Raw genomic sequence first — 17,604 nt, 5'->3', positions numbered from 1 at the left:
GAGGTCTAACAGAACAAGCACAGAGATGAGTCCACTGTCCGAGGCCATAAGAAGATCATTTGTAACCTTCACTAATGCTGTTTCTGTACTATGATGAATTCTAAAACCTGACTGAAACTCTTCAAATAGACCATTCCTCTGCAGATGATCAGTTAGCTGTTTTACAACTACCCTTTCAAGAATTTTTGAGAGAAAAGGAAGGTTGGAGATTGGCCTATAATTACCTAAGATAGCTGGGTCAGGTGATGGCTTTTTAAGTAATGGTTTAATTATTGCCACCTTAAAAACCTGTGGTACATAGCCAACTAACAAAGATAGATTGATCATATTTAAGATCGAAGCATTAAATAATGGTAGGGCTTCCTTGAGCAGCCTGGTAGGAATGGGGTCTAATAAACATGTTGATGGTTTGGATGAAGTAACTAATGAAAATAACTCAGACAGAACAATTGGAGAGAAAGAGTCTAACCAAATACCGGCATCACTGAAAGCAGCCAAAGATAACGATACGTCTTTGGGATGGTTATGAGTAATTTTTTCTCTAATAGTTAAAATTTTGTTAGCAAAGAAAGTCATGAAGTCATTACTAGTTAAAGTTAATGGAATACTCAGTTCAATAGAGCTCTGACTCTTTGTCAGCCTGGCTACAGTGCTGAAAAGAAACCTGGGGTTGTTCTTATTTTCTTCAATTAGTGATGAGTAGTAAGATGTCCTAGCTTTACGGAGGGCTTTTTTATAGAGCAACAGACTCTTTTTCCAGGCTAAGTGAAGATCTTCTAAATTAGTGAGACGCCATTTCCTCTCCAACTTACGGGTTATCTGCTTTAAGCTACGAGTTTGTGAGTTATACCACGGAGTCAGGCACTTCTGATTTAAAGCTCTCTTTTTCAGAGGAGCTACAGCATCCAAAGTTGTCCTCAATGAGGATGTAAAACTACTGACGAGATACTCTATCTCACTCACAGAGTTTAGGTAGCTACTCTGCACTGTGTTGGTATATGGCATTAGAGAACATAAAGAAGGAATCATATCCTTAAACCTAGTTACAGCGCTTTCTGAAAGACTTCTAGTGTAATGAAACTTATTCCCCACTGCTGGGTAGTCCATCAGAGTAAATGTAAATGTTATTAAGAAATGATCAGACAGAAGGGAGTTTTCAGGGAATACTGTTAAGTCTTCTATTTCCATACCATAAGTCAGAACAAGATCTAAGATATGATTAAAGTGGTGGGTGGACTCATTTACATTTTGAGCAAAGCCAATAGTCTAATAATAGATTAAATGCAGTGTTGAGGCTGTCATTCTCAGCATCTGTGTGGATGTTAAAATCGCCCACTATAATTATCTTATCTGAGCTAAGCACTAAGTCAGACAAAAGGTCTGAAAATTCACAGAGAAACTCACAGTAACGACCAGGTGGACGATAGATAATAACAAATAAAACTGGTTTTTGGGACTTCCAATTTGGATGGACAAGACTAAGAGTCAAGCTTTCAAATGAATTAAAGCTCTGTCTGGGTTTTTGATTAATTAATAAGCTGGAATGGAAGATTGCTGCTAATCCTCCTCCTCGGCCCGTGCTACGAGCATTCTGGTCCGTTAGTGTGACTCGGGGGTGTTGACTCATTTAAACTAACATATTCATCCTGCTGTAACCAGGTTTCTGTAAGGCAGAATAAATCAATATGTTGATCAATTATTATATCATTTACTAACAGGGACTTAGAAGAGAGAGACCTAATGTTTAATAGACCACATTTAACTGTTTTAGTCTGTGGTGCAGTTGAAGGTGCTATATTATTTTTTTTTTGAATTTTTATGCTTAAATAGATTTTTGCTGGTTATTGGTGGTCTGGGAGCAGACACCGTCTCTACGGGGATGGGGTAATGAGGGGATGGCAGGGGGAGAGAAGCTGCAGAGAGGTGTGTAAGACTACAACTCTGCTTCCTAGTCCCAACCCTGGATAGTCACGGTTTGGAGGATTTAAGAAAATTGGCCAGATTTCTAGAAATGAGAGCTGCTCCATCCAAAGTGGGATGGATGCCGTCTCTCCTAACAAGACCAGGTTTTCCCCAGAAGCTTTGCCAATTATCTATGAAGCCCACCTCATTCAGTCAGACGATTTATCGATTATCTGCATTTTTTTCATCCAAATATCGTTATCGGCCTCAAAAAATCCATATCGGTCGGGCTCTAGAAACTGTTATTAAAGTTGTCTTTTTAAAACATTTGTTTGATTAAAATGTTGCTCTGAGTTCATTACTCACCTTTGACATTGACAAGAAGAAATACTTTTTGGGAAAAAAAACATGGTGCCGCCTAAAAAAATCCGCCGTATGCTCAAAATAGCAACACCATCATGCTAACAAACTACCTTTTACACTTTTTCTTTTTTTTTTTTACACGATTGTCAGCAGGTTAAATAACAGTTAAATAAATAAAAAATGAGTGGGTTTCCTCTGGGTGCTCCGGTTTCCTCCCACATCCAAAGACATGCGGGTTAGGTGAACTGGAATCTTTAAAAAAATTGTCCGTAGGTGTGTGTGTGGTACTAATTGGTGGAACCGGAACAGTTGGCAGAACCAGAATGAATACAACTGATGGAATGATTGACAGAACAGTACCTTACTATACCCGCTACTCTCAAGATATAGATAACCTCAAGATAATGTGATAAAATGTTATCATACAAAGCAGAAACCCCCCCCCCCCCCCCCCCCACCCGTCACTTTCAAAGCACAAACATATCTCTTTTCTGTCCTAATTAGCATTAATCGCCAGAATAGCAGATCATCATATTTACCCTCACTAGCACTAGATGGCACCACACAAGCTCCCGTTCTGCCAAGAGTTTGGGGTTTCTAATGCCGACCTACAGCTCTATATAGTGGCTAAATAACTTATTTTAAATGGTGAGACCTGATCATCTCATCAATACTTGTTTTTTGGTGTAACATAAGCAAAAATGACCCATTCTGCCGATTACCAGTTGTTCCAATTCCATTTCGCCTATAGTTCCGGCGACTAGTAGCTCCCAGATTGCTGGTTAATTTAATGCCCCAATGCCTTCTGAACTGAAACCAAGTGCATTATCCACCACTACTGCTGCAGGGGTGGTGGCCAGAAGGCTCCGGGTTCAAATCCCACCCCTGCCACATTTCTCCATGTAATGTGGAGTTGCGTCAGGAAGGCATAAAACCTGTGCCTATGTATATATATATATATATATATATATATATATATATATATATATATATGCACTTCATGCCGGTGTTGGAGCAGCGTCACTGAAAAATGCCGCTGCAGTTGGTCTGTTGCGCTGTTTCTGAGGGTGTGAAAATGATAATTTCTCTACATTGATTGTGGACCAGGTGGTTCTGTTTTCAAAGCAGGTCCACAATTTATTCATCAACCTCTGTCAAAGCTATTTAAAGATGTCAGTCAAGATGAAGTCCACCGTTTAATTCACACAGTGGCATTTTTGTTTTTTGCATTTGTTCCTCATAACGGGCCTTTTCCGTGGGGGAGAGCGCGAAGGTTCTGTGGTGTGGACACAGATTGACTGAACCACCAGTCAGTCTGCGTGGCTGTGGAAGACGTTTTCCTGCAGTGTGCCACACGGCCAGCACTGTAGGGGAGACTGGGACCATTTGCCCCGGGAAAATTTTTAAATTTATAACTCCCTGAAACACTGTTGCCTGCATTTTGAGGGCCACATTTTGTGAAGTCATAGTTTTTTTTAATCTTTGTTACAGCCTTACTTTAACCCCCCCCCCCCCCCAAAAAAAAACAAGGCATCAGGCCAAAACATGGAAGCCTGTAGAAATGTACCTGTGTCAGGGCAAATGAACCAGGTGCCTCTGGTGCCCTGTTTTGGCTGCCACTCAGCCTGTTTGTAAAATAAAAATACTACTCTATCATTCTGGTCCGTGCCATCAGTCTTATAGCCATCACTATTAACTACCAATACTTCATTAATTTACTGTCAAATTTCAGTATAATACTATTATTAATATGTTGCATAACTAGACAATTAGGTAACAGCTCAAAAATGATTTTAATAACACTAACCCAAATCGATATCAGATTGAATCAAAATAATCAATTCTGAATCTTAAGAATCGGAATCAAATCAATTTTTAAAATTTGAATCGATACCCAGCTCTAATTGTCAGTGCCATATAAGTCAGAATAAATATCTTGTATTGTGTAAACATCACTTTTTAAGTGAAATCATCAACCCCTGAAGAAAATTATTAAAATAATACTGTCCAGTTGAATCTTCATTTTTTTTTTTTTTTTTATACAGTATTTTAATGAAACTTCAATATTTGTCCATAGAGAAAAATGCTGCTCGGTCAAAGGCTTTGCCCTCATTATATTACAGTCTTTGTTCAACACTCACACATCCTGAAGCCTTGTAACTCCTTATAATGACATCGAATGGTAAACCTGGCAGTGTCACCTTTTCTCACAACTCCGACTCAATCTGCATCAATCTCCGTTTCTACAAAATCAATCGACCTGATTCGACAATTAATCTTACAGTATTAGGCTTATTACAGCATAATCTATGAACATCAAACATCATTTTTAGGTCACATTGCCGTTCTAACAAGTCTTTTTCTCAAACCCACGCCACTCGGTCAGCTACAGCTTGTGATCATTTGCGGGCGTACATTGATGACGTCACACACGCGACTCTTCTCTCAAGGCGAAATACCATTTCATAATGCAGCGCGACAGTGCCATCCGCTGGACACTTTGAGAACTGCACAGGGTGAAAGGAGAATAAGAGCATTTTCATTCTAGAAGCAACTTTTATTATTTCACCTGGCTACATATATCATGGGAGCTTTATGACGTCATAGCCTGAGCTTTGTGAGTCGTTGGTGACTGAAAAATCATCAGTGAGTGCTGACTCATACTGCATCTTTAACTGTGGTATCTTATACAATGGGCGCTTTATGATGTCATAGCCAGAGCTTTGTGAAAAACTCACTTTACTTATGGTTAATCAAACAACTACCTGTGACTGTGCTCCTGTTTAGTTAAATCAAACCCTGTCAGAAAGAAGTCATTGATAAACTCAGAGCGATGGCATCATCAAAGATTCAAAGAAGGTCGACTGCCAAGGTAGGTCATCCATGGTGGGACAGTGTGGAAGACAGGACAGGAATTTTGAGGCTGAAAACATAGCGAACAGCTGAGCGAGATGCTTCTCACAGGATCAAACAGTGTCAGACCCTGAAATAATGAGAAGAGCAGGAAAATAATGACCTATAAATGAATAAATAACGACTGAAAACTGTTTGGATTACCTGATTACCTGCTTCTATGTTGTCACATTCACTGTTCAGGCAAATCCAACAACGTTATACTCTAATTAAAACACTGTGAGTTCGGTTTGGTTCGGACTGGAATATGACTGACACTGAAGCTCATGTCTGGGTTTGTGATTGCCCTGGATCAAGTCTCTGATCTAGGTTTTCATTGACTTCCTGGACTCGGTCAGGAAATGACTCGGTGTCTTTCTGATCTCAAACAGATGATCAAACTAAATTTCATGTTGATCACTGTGGACATTTTTATTTATTTAATTTATCATTTTATTTTGCAGATGGACTTCACTCAGCAGTCAGAGCAGCAGGAAACTTTGTTGAAGAAACTCGTGGACACAGAAGCAGAAAATGCTGTGAGTTTAACACAAATCTGTAAAAACGACATGATTGCATTTCACCCAAATATTTTCAGTTTTGAGGAGAAAGAGAAATAAATTAACCGCCTCTCTAAATGCTTGATGGCTAAAAAGGTAACAACTGAATCAAGAAATACTATTTTTAAATCCTGCTTTGAACAGTTGGATTTTTAAATTGTGGAGGAACCAACAAAATGCATTTTTGTTCTTTTTGTATGTTTAGGTGGAAAACACAAAATCCAGTAAAAGTCTGGAGGCACATTTACAAGGACAGCTTTGTCAGAAAGAGGCCGAGAACAGCCGTCTCAGCGTGCAGATGGTTTGTCACTGGATCCGTCCTACAGTCGTCCTATGGATGATGCTTTTAGTGCTTCTCTTCTATGTTTGCTTTGTGCTGTTTGACTGAGAGCCTGACTGACCCTCGACCTGACAACAGTCATCAGATTATAAACTCAGATCAGGACACAAAACACTCAGGTCCAAAGGTGTTTGGACACTGACACTATTTTTGTAGTTTTGCCTCTGAACACCACCACAATGGAGGTAAAATAGGACCATCAAGACATTTTGGGAGTTTAGACTTTCAGCTTTCATTCAAGGGGTTAATTAAAATATCACATGAAGCATTTCAGAATTACAACCTTTTTTATGCACACACACACACACATTTCCAGACAGACGTCAAAGATCCTGGTTTCCTCTCCAGTTGTTCGTATCTTCTGCCGATTTTTTAGTTTTCTGTTCTGACAGACTCTAAACTCACATTTGTTCTTCTTCATGGGTTTAGAACCTGAAGGAAGCAGCCACACAGCAGAAGGAAGAAGTGAACCGTCTGAGGGAGCAGGTGACGAGGCTGAAGGATCAGGATTTAAACCACCAACCTCTGAAGCTAGCTGCACGAGTCCGAAAAGGAGGAGATGAGTTCTGTGTGGAAACTACAGTCCAGCTGAGGCTCCAGCTGCTGCACACGGTAGGGTTTGTGTTCCAGACCCATGTTACTCAAACACATATTGCTTTAATAACCAGATGGAACATGAAACATGTCACTCAAACTGCTTATTGTCACACATGCTTTTATTTTGGAGGGGCGTCTGTGACAGAAGCCACACTGAAAAAGGTTTATTTATTTATTTATTTATTTTCTTTTAAAAGGAGAATAAACTTGCAGCTGCTCAGTCAGCAGCTGAGACCTGGAAACATCTCCACAAGGAAAAAGAGGAAGAGAATCATCAGCTGGAAAAGAAGATTTCTGTCTTAGAAAGGTAAGAACAGACGCATTATGGGTCATCAATCAATCAATCAATCAATTTTTTTATATAGCGCCAAATCACAACAAACAGTTGCCCCAAGGCGCTTTATATTGTAAGGTAAGGCCATACAATAATTATGTAAAACCCCAACGGTCAAAACGACCCCCTGTGAGCAAGCACTTGGCTACAGTGGGAAGGAAAAACTCCCTTTTAACAGGAAGAAACCTCCAGCAGAACCAGGCTCAGGGAGGGGCAGTCTTCTGCTGGGACTGGTTGGGGCTGAGGGAGAGAACCAGGAAAAAGACATGCTGTGGAGGGGAGCAGAGATCGATCACTAATGATTAAATGCAGAGTGGTGCATACAGAGCAAAAAGAGAAAGAAACAGTGCATCATGGGAACCCCCCAGCAGTCTACGTCTATAGCAGCATAACTAAGGGATGGTTCAGGGTCACCTGATCCAGCCCTAACTATAAGCTTTAGCAAAAAGGAAAGTTTTAAGCCTAATCTTAAAAGTAGAGAGGGTGTCTGTCTCCCTGATCTGAATTGGGAGCTGGTTCCACAGGAGAGGAGCCTGAAAGCTGAAGTGTGATATCACAGTGTGATAATCCAGCACTGAGGAACGTCTGTAAGAATTCTTCTGTCCGTCACACTTGTTATTTGTGGTCGTCTGAGTGTTTTAGTGGTCCAGAGCTCACATGTGAATTCTTTATTCCCTGAGATCAGCGTGACAAGACATTTCATTTCATTTCATTTATTATTTATTTCATTCATTTAAAAGAAAAAAAACAGAAAAGCAGAAATAAAGCATCTCCATTACCAGAATGAAAAGGAGCAGAGAGAAGAACAAGTCTTGTATTTTCTGCCCCTTTTTACAATACAATCTTTCAATATCCAGCGTCATTTTTCAACATTATTTAACAGATTGTATTTCTTTAACTTGTCACATACCACTGACTTATTTCATAATTATGACCATTATTAAATAGATTACATCTCTGACAGGTTACATTTTTAAACTTAAAACATTTTATACATTATTAACAAATTACATTTTTTTTTATTTCCTTACAGCCCACTAACTTATTTTATAGTTTCATACTTACTTAATACATCTAGTTTAATACGTTTTTTAAATAATTTAAGCGACCTTAATTCTTTAATTTCTTTGTTGAGATTGTTCCATAATTTTACACCATTTACTGCAATACTCCGTTCTTTTACTTTGGTTCTGTATCTTGGTTTTCTAAAGACTTCTATTCCTTTCAGTTTATAACTACTTACTCTTTTCTCAAACATATTTTGAATGTTTGTTGGTAAAGCATTTTTATTAGCTTGGTACATTGTTTGTAATATTTTCAAATCGACCAAATCACGAAATTTAAGTACCCTGTACTTAATGAACAATGGATTAGATGGATCTCTAAAACCACTGTTGCTAATCACCCTTAAAGCCCTTTTCTGCAGAATAAACAAAGGTTGTATATAAGTTGTATATGTTGATCCCCAGATTTCTACACAATAAGTTAAATATGGGAAAATCAATGAATTGTACAATGTTAATAAACCATAACTATTTAATGAATATTTTACTTTATGCAAAACAGCAATGGCTTTCGCTATTTTTCCTTTTATGTAATTTATGTGTGACTTCCATGTAAGATCTTCATCAATTATGACTCCTAAAAATTTCATTTCTTTTACCCTTTGTATATCCATTCCATCTATTTGTAATGACACGTTTTTTTTTTTTGCTCTGTCATTAAACAATATGAAATTTGTCTTATTAATAATTAGTGACAGTCTGTTTATATCAAACCAATGCTTAACCTTTTCCAATTCCGTTTTTATCACTTGTGCTACTTCCTGTATATCTGATCCAGAGTAAAACAGCGTTGTATCATCAGCAAATAAAATGCTACCAAGCACATTAGATACATTCACAAAATCATTGATATACAAAATAAACAGTTTGGGTCCAAGTACTGATCCTTGTGGTACTCCATAAGCAATATTACACAATTCTGATTTGATATTATTTATCTGAACAAACTGTTTTCTAAGTAGCTTTTTACCCACTGATGTGCAATACCTCTTATTCCATATTGTTGTAACTTGTGAAGCAATCTTGAGTGGTCAATAACATCAAAAGCTTTTTTCAAGTCAATAAAAATACTTACAAAATAATCCTTATTTTCTATTGTTGTTGATATTTTCTCTATTAATTCCATAATTGCCATAGCTGTCGAATGTTTTGTTCTGAATCCATACTGAGCATTATTTAAAATATGATGTTTCTCAGTGAATTTATCCAACCTTGTCACAAAAACTTTTTCCATAATTTTAGAAAACTGTGGAAGCAATGATACTGGCCTGTAATTAGAGAATTTATGTTTAATGACAATTTTAATGATAATGAGTCAGTGAGTCATTCAGTGACTCCAGGAGTGACTGAATGAAGTTCTCAAAGTAAATCGAACATCTGGAGTTTTTTCTGCTCACTGGTCAGAGGAAACCGTGAGAAGCAGCCAAGCAGCCAGTGGTCCTGTTAGTTTTAGACCATTAAAACATCTGGAAACCTTGACATGTGATGGATGGAAATTTGAAGGTGATTTTTTTGTGTGAAATGAATAAATGAGTGTTGTGTCTTCATGTGGTGCAGGCGATTATTTCAAATCACGAAGCAGCTGCTTGATGTCCAAGAGAAAGTCCAGGAGAAAGTCCAGCCTCAACCTCTGTCTCCATCACAGCTCCAACACTTCACAGACTGCATGCAGCAGTGTGAAAGGCTGCAGGAAGCCTATAAGACCCAGGTCTGTGAAACACACTCACACACACACATACACACACACACACACACACACACAAACACACACACACAGCACTTTTGGACTGTGACGTGAACCCGGTTCTTCTGCTTGGTGTCTCTGCACAGCTGGTGAAAACTCGAGCTGAGGCAGATGAGTTCTGCACTCGGCTGGCTCAGGCTGAACAGGAGGCACAGGCCGTGCAGGGGAAGATGAAGGAGGAGATGGAGAAGGTGCGCGGGGAGCTGCAGGAGGAGGTGCAAGCTCTGAACATCACGCTGGCTGATCTCCATACGCAGGTTAGAAAAGTTTTTGTGTTTTTGATAAACAAACAGTCAAAGAAGAACCGAAATGTGAACTGCCTCAAAATCTTTACTCTTTTGTGAGGTCGGTTTTCTTTTAATGTCTGGCTATAAAGCATTCTCTTTATGATGTCACAAATGAGGATAAACATCTGAGGTCCTGGAGGTCTGCTGGACTGGTTTTCATTTCAGGATCTCCTGAATGAGACGTCACATCCCAGACGTCTGGAGCGGCTGTTCATTGTCCATGTGTTCTGGTGTTTTAGGTGGAGACTCAGAGGGACCAGATGGAGCTTCTGGAGCAGAAAAACAAGGTGCTGCTGGAGGAGAACAGACAGCTTCAGCAGCAGCTGGAGACTGTGGAAAGGTCAGTCAAAAGTGACTGTCTCTTCTTTCTCACACCTTCAGCTTTTGTTTGTCAGCAGCACATGGCACATTTTATTTCCTGACCACCAAGTCTTCTTATTGTCCAAGACCCTGATCTGAGATCAGTGCTTCAGTTTGGGATTCACATATAACTCCCAGGAATAAGTGGGGACGTCCGATCACATGATCACAGTCCTTTAACATTTAGTATCAGTGGAAGACCTCCAGCATGTTGTTATTTACAGGGTCTCATGTTGGTAAATAAGAGATGATGTGATTAACTTTTGATCAATACAGGTTTTGGGAATCATGTTCAAACACTGATTGACTAATTTTAAAAGCACCTTTTATGACTTCTGCCGTCAGGTCTATCAAGTAGCTGGAAAAGCCTTGTTGCTAATCACAATGTCCTGGTGGCCACTAGAGGTCACTGCTGCTTGTCCGGACACTGTACAAAATAAAAAAAATGATTTTTATGATAAAAAACTATAATTATATAAAGATTGTACTCATTGATGTCAGTAAAAGGTGTTTTCATGTTCATATATGTTTTATTGTATAGTCTTAAAACAGAGTTGTGAAATATTTAAAACAAAGTAACATTTTCTCTGAATAACTGATGAATTATTGCTAAAACTTTCTCCTGAGATTTTTGTTGCTGAGTTTATTCACACAAGAAATCAAGAAATTAACAGCACATCAACACACAGGAAGAATATTTTAACATCTCAGTTTAAATAACCGTCTTAAATTACAGTCTGCGACCGACAAATCATCCATTATTGATTAAAATCATGATTTAACTCAATACAAGCTGAATATCAGGACTTTTAACAACAACAAACCAGATGAGCAGAAAGTCATCAGAAAATGACGTCTTTTTATTTTGTCTCCTCCTGCAGAAAGCTGAAGGAGTCTGTGAGTCAGAACGATGATCTGAAAGCCCTCAGCAACCAGCTGGAACTGAAAACCAGCAGCTACACCCTGCAGGTCCAAAAGCTCCAGGAGTCTCTGGATGATGCTCACAAACAGGTGCGATGTGACAACACCTGCAGTCTGTTCAGCTCTGATCATGTGACGTGCACCGTGCACGTTCATACCTCAGAGGGTGTTGGTGCTCAGCTGCTGCAGCTCTTTCACTGACTTTGACGCTCCGTCTTTTCCTGCAGATGCTGAAGGCCAGAAGTGATGCTGAGGAACAAGATCGCTCAGCTGCAGCCACCATCTGTCAACTATGGCGTGAAGTGACCAGTGCGACGGAGAAAATGATCAAGGTGCCAACAGGATTTTTACCAGCTGACTTGTTGCCTGTGTAGAACATGTGTGAGTAGTTGTGTAACGTGTGTGTTTGCCATGTTCAGATGGAGGAGGATGTAGCCCTACTGGAGACACTGAAGGATCGCTTCTTGAAGTCCCAGCAGTTGAGTCAGACTCTCCAGAGCTACATCACTCACATCGTGAAGATCCGGTCAGGGACACACCAGGAGCTGGACGCTCTCCCAGCATGCACTGGGTCATCATCGTCCTTCACTTCGGACAGTTTGAGCACGGACATGGAGTTATCATGAAGTCATTTGGAAGAACATGTGAGGAACGTTCCCAGGACCCAGGACTTGCACTTCATGTAACAATGACCTCTAATGGAAAAAATAAACCTACAGAACAGCCAACCTTCCTAAACCAATGAACTCTAATATAGAACCACCCAACACCCACCTTTCCTCAACCAACAGACTGATGCAGGAAAAGAGGACCAATGGGCTCAACTGATCCTCCATCAGAAACAATGTTCTTTTTCTCTATTTTACACTTTGAGGATGAGGAGGATTCTTTGAGGAGACATGAGTGAGGATATGTCAGATCCTCATGGAATCTTTTTTATGGTTCAAATATACCCCATTTAACATAAACTCTCTCTGTCTTTGTTGATCAGTTACTTTTAGCGATTTGTTCAATGACCGCTGTGGAAACAAAAGAGAGAAAGAAAAACCTAAATCAGCTTCTACACTGAGAGTTAGTTTTCAACTGAATCTCCGACACTCAGCTGTGACTTTAAAAATGACTCAGCAGGGTGGTAAATCCAAATCAGTGAGAATGTGGACTTAGTAGGAACGTCAGCTGTCTAGATACATTTTATCATCTCAGGTTCTCTAATCCACATATGAAGTATTTAAAAACAGATTTTTCCAGATACAATGTCTTCATACAGAGACACAGTCAGAGGAATGTCGTCCTGAGACACATCTAAGAAATACAGAGGATCCAGTGTGACCTGTGGATTAAAACCCTGCTGGACCAGCTTCATCTTCTGCTGCTTGAAGGTCTCAGTGACTTCAAGAACTCTCTAAAATAAGAGAGGAATAAACAGAAAACATGTGGCTCCAGTGTCATTTTTAAAAAGACACAGTTCAATGAACCTGTCGTACCTGCAGTCTGAGAAACCATGAACAGGTTGTGTTTGCTGTAGTTTATTTTCATCCTGAAACCACGTCCTTGACACACTGATCAAGCAGCAGCACTCGAGCCTGAATTTTGGCCCTAAAGCAGAAGTCATTTTTCTTGTAGTTCCTTGCCTGGCCACTTGAGGCTGACTCCAAAACAGAGCACTTTCCCATAGGACTCCATGTTAAAATGTCCAACTTTAGAGCAGAAATAAACATGTTTACAGGCTGGAACAAAAACAGTTTTGGTCTTTACAGATAGTTTCTGCCTCCATGAGAACTGTACGCGTGTGAATTATTTTTTCTAGCTTCTTAGTTTAAGATGTTTTAAGCCATAAAGTTCTGTATAATTGTGGGTGTAGCTGCTTTGAGTAACAGATGATAAGCTACGACTCCGCCTCTCGTAGCCTCGACCGTAACTCAGAGTCTGCTGTTTTGTTGGTGTGTCTGTTTGGAGTATTTTATTAATAATATGGCTTGTTTGTTCGCTGGAACTTCGGACTCGGAGAGAGGAGGGTGTTCAGGCGTTTGTCGTCACATACAGATCCACGCACGCTCCACCCCTTTATGAATCAATGAGTTCACTGTGAATCAGTGTGGGCGGGGCTCTCAACATGGTGACACCCAGAAAAGGTGTCATTTAAGCTGTTCCACGTCTCTATAGAAAACCAAAGGATGACGTCACGCAGGCTCTGTCCAGTATTTATACAGTCTATGGCATTGATTCCAACAGTCTTCCAACAGTCTTTTTACACAAAAACACAATTTTGTAACTACTTTTTTCACCCAGGTGAAGATGTGTACCTCTGCTAGTGAACATAACACAAGTGGTGCGGCCAAGCTCTGCCAATTGGCCTCTCTTCATTGGCTTCCTGTTAATTCTAGAATAGAATTTAAAATTCTTCTTCTTACTTATAAGGTTTTGAATAATCAGGTCCCATCTTATCTTAGGGACCTCGTAGTACCATATTACCCCATTAGAGCGCTTCGCTCTCAGACTGCGGGCTTACTTGTAGTTCCTAGGGTTTGTAAGAGTAGAATGGGAGGCAGAGCCTTCAGCTTTCAGGCTCCTCTCCTGTGGAACCAGCTCCCAATTCAGATCAGGGAGACAGATACCCTCTCTACTTTTAAGATTAGGCTTAAAACTTTCCTTTTCGCTAAGGCTTATAGTTAGGGCTGGATCGGGTGACCCTGGACCATCCCTTGGTTATGTTGCTTTAGACGTAGACTGTGGGGGGGTTCCCATGATGCACTGTTTCTTTCTCTTTTTGCTCCGTATGCATCACTCTGCATTTAATCATTAGTGATCGATCTCTGCCCCCCTTCTCGGCATGTCTTTTTCCTGGTTCTTTCCCTCAGCCCCAACCAGTCTCAGCAGAAGACTGCCCCTCCCTGAGCCTGGTTCTGCTGGAGGTTTCTTCCTGTTAAAAGGGAGTTTTTCCTTCCCACTGTGGCCAAGTGCTTGCTCATAGGGGGTCGTTTTGACCGTTGGGGTTTTTCATAATTATTGTATGGCCTTGCCTTACAATAGATGGTTTTGTCGGCGGGCAGTACGTAGACCGAAGTTCGCAGTAATTCCGGCTGTTTTCGCGGTGGAAAGGGGTGGAGCATTTCGCCGGCATTTTGAGCGCCGTACTAGCCGCAAATACGCGGATAAAACGCTGCTAATCCGCTGCTAATCCGCTGAATAAAACGGCGTTTTGACGCTGTAGCATCTGGCACACGTCAGGCAACGGGGGTTAATACTCAGTTCTATCCTTTACAATCACAGGTTAAGATGCGCGTGAGAACGGCGGTGTTCTGCTGCCACCAATAATTTCCTGAGTACCGCTCGATTTATCCAGGCAAATCCTGCGTTACTCCAGGAACATTTGCTTATAGGCACCGCCCCCAGAGTATAATAGGCTGAAGCAGCTGTCAGTGCAGGGGGAGGGAGTGACAGGGAGCTCATCTCTCAGCCTTTTCTTTTCTCTCCTTTTCCCCTCCTCAACGTGTTGCTCGTTTCCACCACAGGGCTACCCTCTGCTTCTGAACCAGACCTCTTGGTAAGTCCTTGCCGCTTCCAATTTTATTTTAGGAGGTATACTGGAGCTTCTCTGCAAAAATATCTGGAGTTGGCCACGAGTGAGAGACCTGCATGCAGTGCGCTAGCGTTTTTATACTGACCGCCGCCTATCAGCCGTTTGGAACGCCGTTGACCGGGAGGTGGCGTTTAGAACAGCGTACTGTCCGCTAGCGCCGCCGTTTTGTCTGCCTCTGTCGCCGGTTAAAATGCCTTTGAGGATGCCGATGTGGGCTCTATCGCCGTTTTACACGCCGTTGGTTAGGGATACAACGCCGGCCGCCAGTTACGGCGGTGTAAACTGCGGCACTACAGGAAGGGGCGGGATGACACGGCGATTAAAAAGTATCAAACACCGTTGTTCGCGTTGTCTCCGTCGTCAGGCCACTTCTCCGGGAGCGCTCCCGGAATTATTCGACATGTTGAATAATTTTTTCGCCGATTCCCAGTGAAGCCGGAACCAAACCACGCCCCCGTGCGCCGGCGTTAACTACGGCGTTTGATCCCTAAAACGGCCCGGAGGGGGCAAAATCTCTGCCGGGACACCTCTGGGAGAGTTTACCGTCTATGTGTAAACAGGGCTTTAACTCTCGCTTCAGACGGGGAGGCAATGAACAATCTAAAAAACTCTGATGTGTATCAGGACCTGCACAGTAATAAGGTCGGTCCTATTCTGCTAAAAGAGGTCTTGGGACACAACTTATTTACATTAATAAGGCCTGCGGCTGGTTATCTGGACACCTGGTGTTGGACATTTCATTTGACAAAGTCTTTACAGACACATGAAACACCTCCAGAATTTACACTTTTCATATCTGCTTCCAACATTAGTGGCTGAAGGTTCTGTTCTGCCTCAAATATCTGAAAAATACAGTCATCACTTAACAGGTGTAATGTGTGTTACACACAACAAAAGAGAAGGAAAATAAAAGAAGGATGGAAATAAGTCAGTTGTTTATTTTTGTTGTTACAAGGAAAACAGTGTTTTCAATACTGTAGAATATTTCAGAATTAGTTTTGTAGTTTTATTTTTCCAAACCATTGAACTCCATTGACATACAAATTAAAACTTCTAAGGTTCCAGTTTGTGTGCTCCCACACATCCATAAGCTCACCACACGACAAGACAGGACACGGTCAGAAAAAAACGTCAGACTCCCAACTCTCTCCCCGCACAGCACCGCACCACACTCAGCCCAACAAGTCTTAAAGTGGCAGGCACCCAATTCTCAAACCAGCAGTACAATGACATTATCTCTTAACAAATGCAAACTGTTTATGGCAACATTTGTCATGCCCCACCCAGTTCCAGGCTTCAGTCCTTATTTTCCCTCTTTATTTAGTTCTGCTCCTTTTGCCCCAGCCTTGTTTTATTAATTGCCTTTTTCATCATGTGTTTATTATATGTTCTATTTTTGCTTTGTCACTTTCTTTCTTTGTTACTTTTGTACTTCTGCCATGTTCCAGTTCCGTTCTAGTTTTGTTCTATCAGTCTGTTTTCATGGTTTATCATTTAGTTATTGTTTGCCTATTGTTTTTGCTGTTCTCATTTCTGTTATGTAGTACTGTTATGCCAGGTTTTGTTATCACTTAGTTTCTGTTTTTCTTATAGTTTTGTCTGTCTGTTCCACTTGGTTTTGTCACAGTGTTATTTCCCATGATTCTGTTTATCATGTTCTGGTATGCTTTTCAGCCCTGTTCAAGTTTAGATTCCTGTTCATGTTTTTCTTTGTATGATCTTTGTCATGTCTGTAATCTCTTCACTGCTCACTTGCACCTGCCTGTCATTCTCTCTTTGTCTGCACTTCTCTCAGGTCTCTAAGTTGTCATGTCCAGTTTCATTGTTATCACAGTCTCTTTCTGATCACTCATGTCCCACACCTGCACTTTGTCATCACTGTTGGCCACGCCCCATTCATCTGTCATTTACTTGCCCATTTGTCACCACCTTTCTGCATCTCTTTTGCCTCTTAGTTGTCACCTGACCACGCCCCCTTCCAGGCCCTTCCTCCTCCACGTGCACCTCATTATCTTATTAACACCTGTTATTTAAACTGCTTCAGTTCACTTCCTCCCTGCTTGTTTGTTGATTCATTCACTCACTAGCACTTTGTTTCAGTCCTGTTTTGCCAAGCCATGTTTTTTGACTCAGCTCTGTGTACCGGATCCTGCTTTTTGCCTCAGCCCTGACAACTCTGTTCGCTCGTGTACTGAGCCTGCTTATTTTTGACCACGTCCTCTGTCTTGTTCCTGCCCGGTACTTTTGCTCCGCAGACTGCCTTCCTGTTACTGAACCCAGGCCTGAATAAAACCATCCTTTACTCATACATCCTGTTGTGAGCCTGCATTTGTGTCCAGCCTCTCTCTGTGCCTCGCCTCCGCTCAGTCCTGTCAACATCCACTGCATAGTAAAAATACTATTAATATGCACATATGGCACCTACATACGGGCCCCTAATTGTTCTAATAACACAATAACTTGCAACAATTATCATATTTCCATAAACTCTATAGTACATATCATAAACAGTCAGTAAACTAATCATCCAAACACATGTAAAGACTGCAACAGGCACATAAAATGTCAAAATGTCCTCAATCAACTTCAGAAAGGATATAGTCAATGGATGATCCATCTTCTTCAAGGTGTGGAGAGAAAGAGAGACAGAAAGGAAAGAG

The 17,604-nt window shown here is 40.9% G+C and overlaps 1 long non-coding RNA gene across 1 annotated transcript; it reads left to right on the top strand.

The window, feature by feature from the left end:
- Window positions 1-10,344: 10,344 nt before the first annotated feature.
- On the top strand, window positions 10,345-11,656 carry LOC117529663. Its single transcript, XR_004566066.1, has 3 exons — window positions 10,345-10,423; window positions 11,325-11,454; window positions 11,592-11,656. It is a non-coding gene; the product is annotated as an uncharacterized LOC117529663 (long non-coding RNA).
- The last annotated feature ends 5,948 nt before the right edge of the window (window positions 11,657-17,604 follow it).

This window comes from Thalassophryne amazonica, chromosome 17 (genome assembly GCF_902500255.1).
Source record: "Thalassophryne amazonica chromosome 17, fThaAma1.1, whole genome shotgun sequence".
Classification (NCBI taxonomy): domain Eukaryota; kingdom Metazoa; phylum Chordata; class Actinopteri; order Batrachoidiformes; family Batrachoididae; genus Thalassophryne; species Thalassophryne amazonica.
Note: the sequence above shows the minus strand (reverse complement) of the source record. Positions and strands in the feature narration are given on the sequence as shown.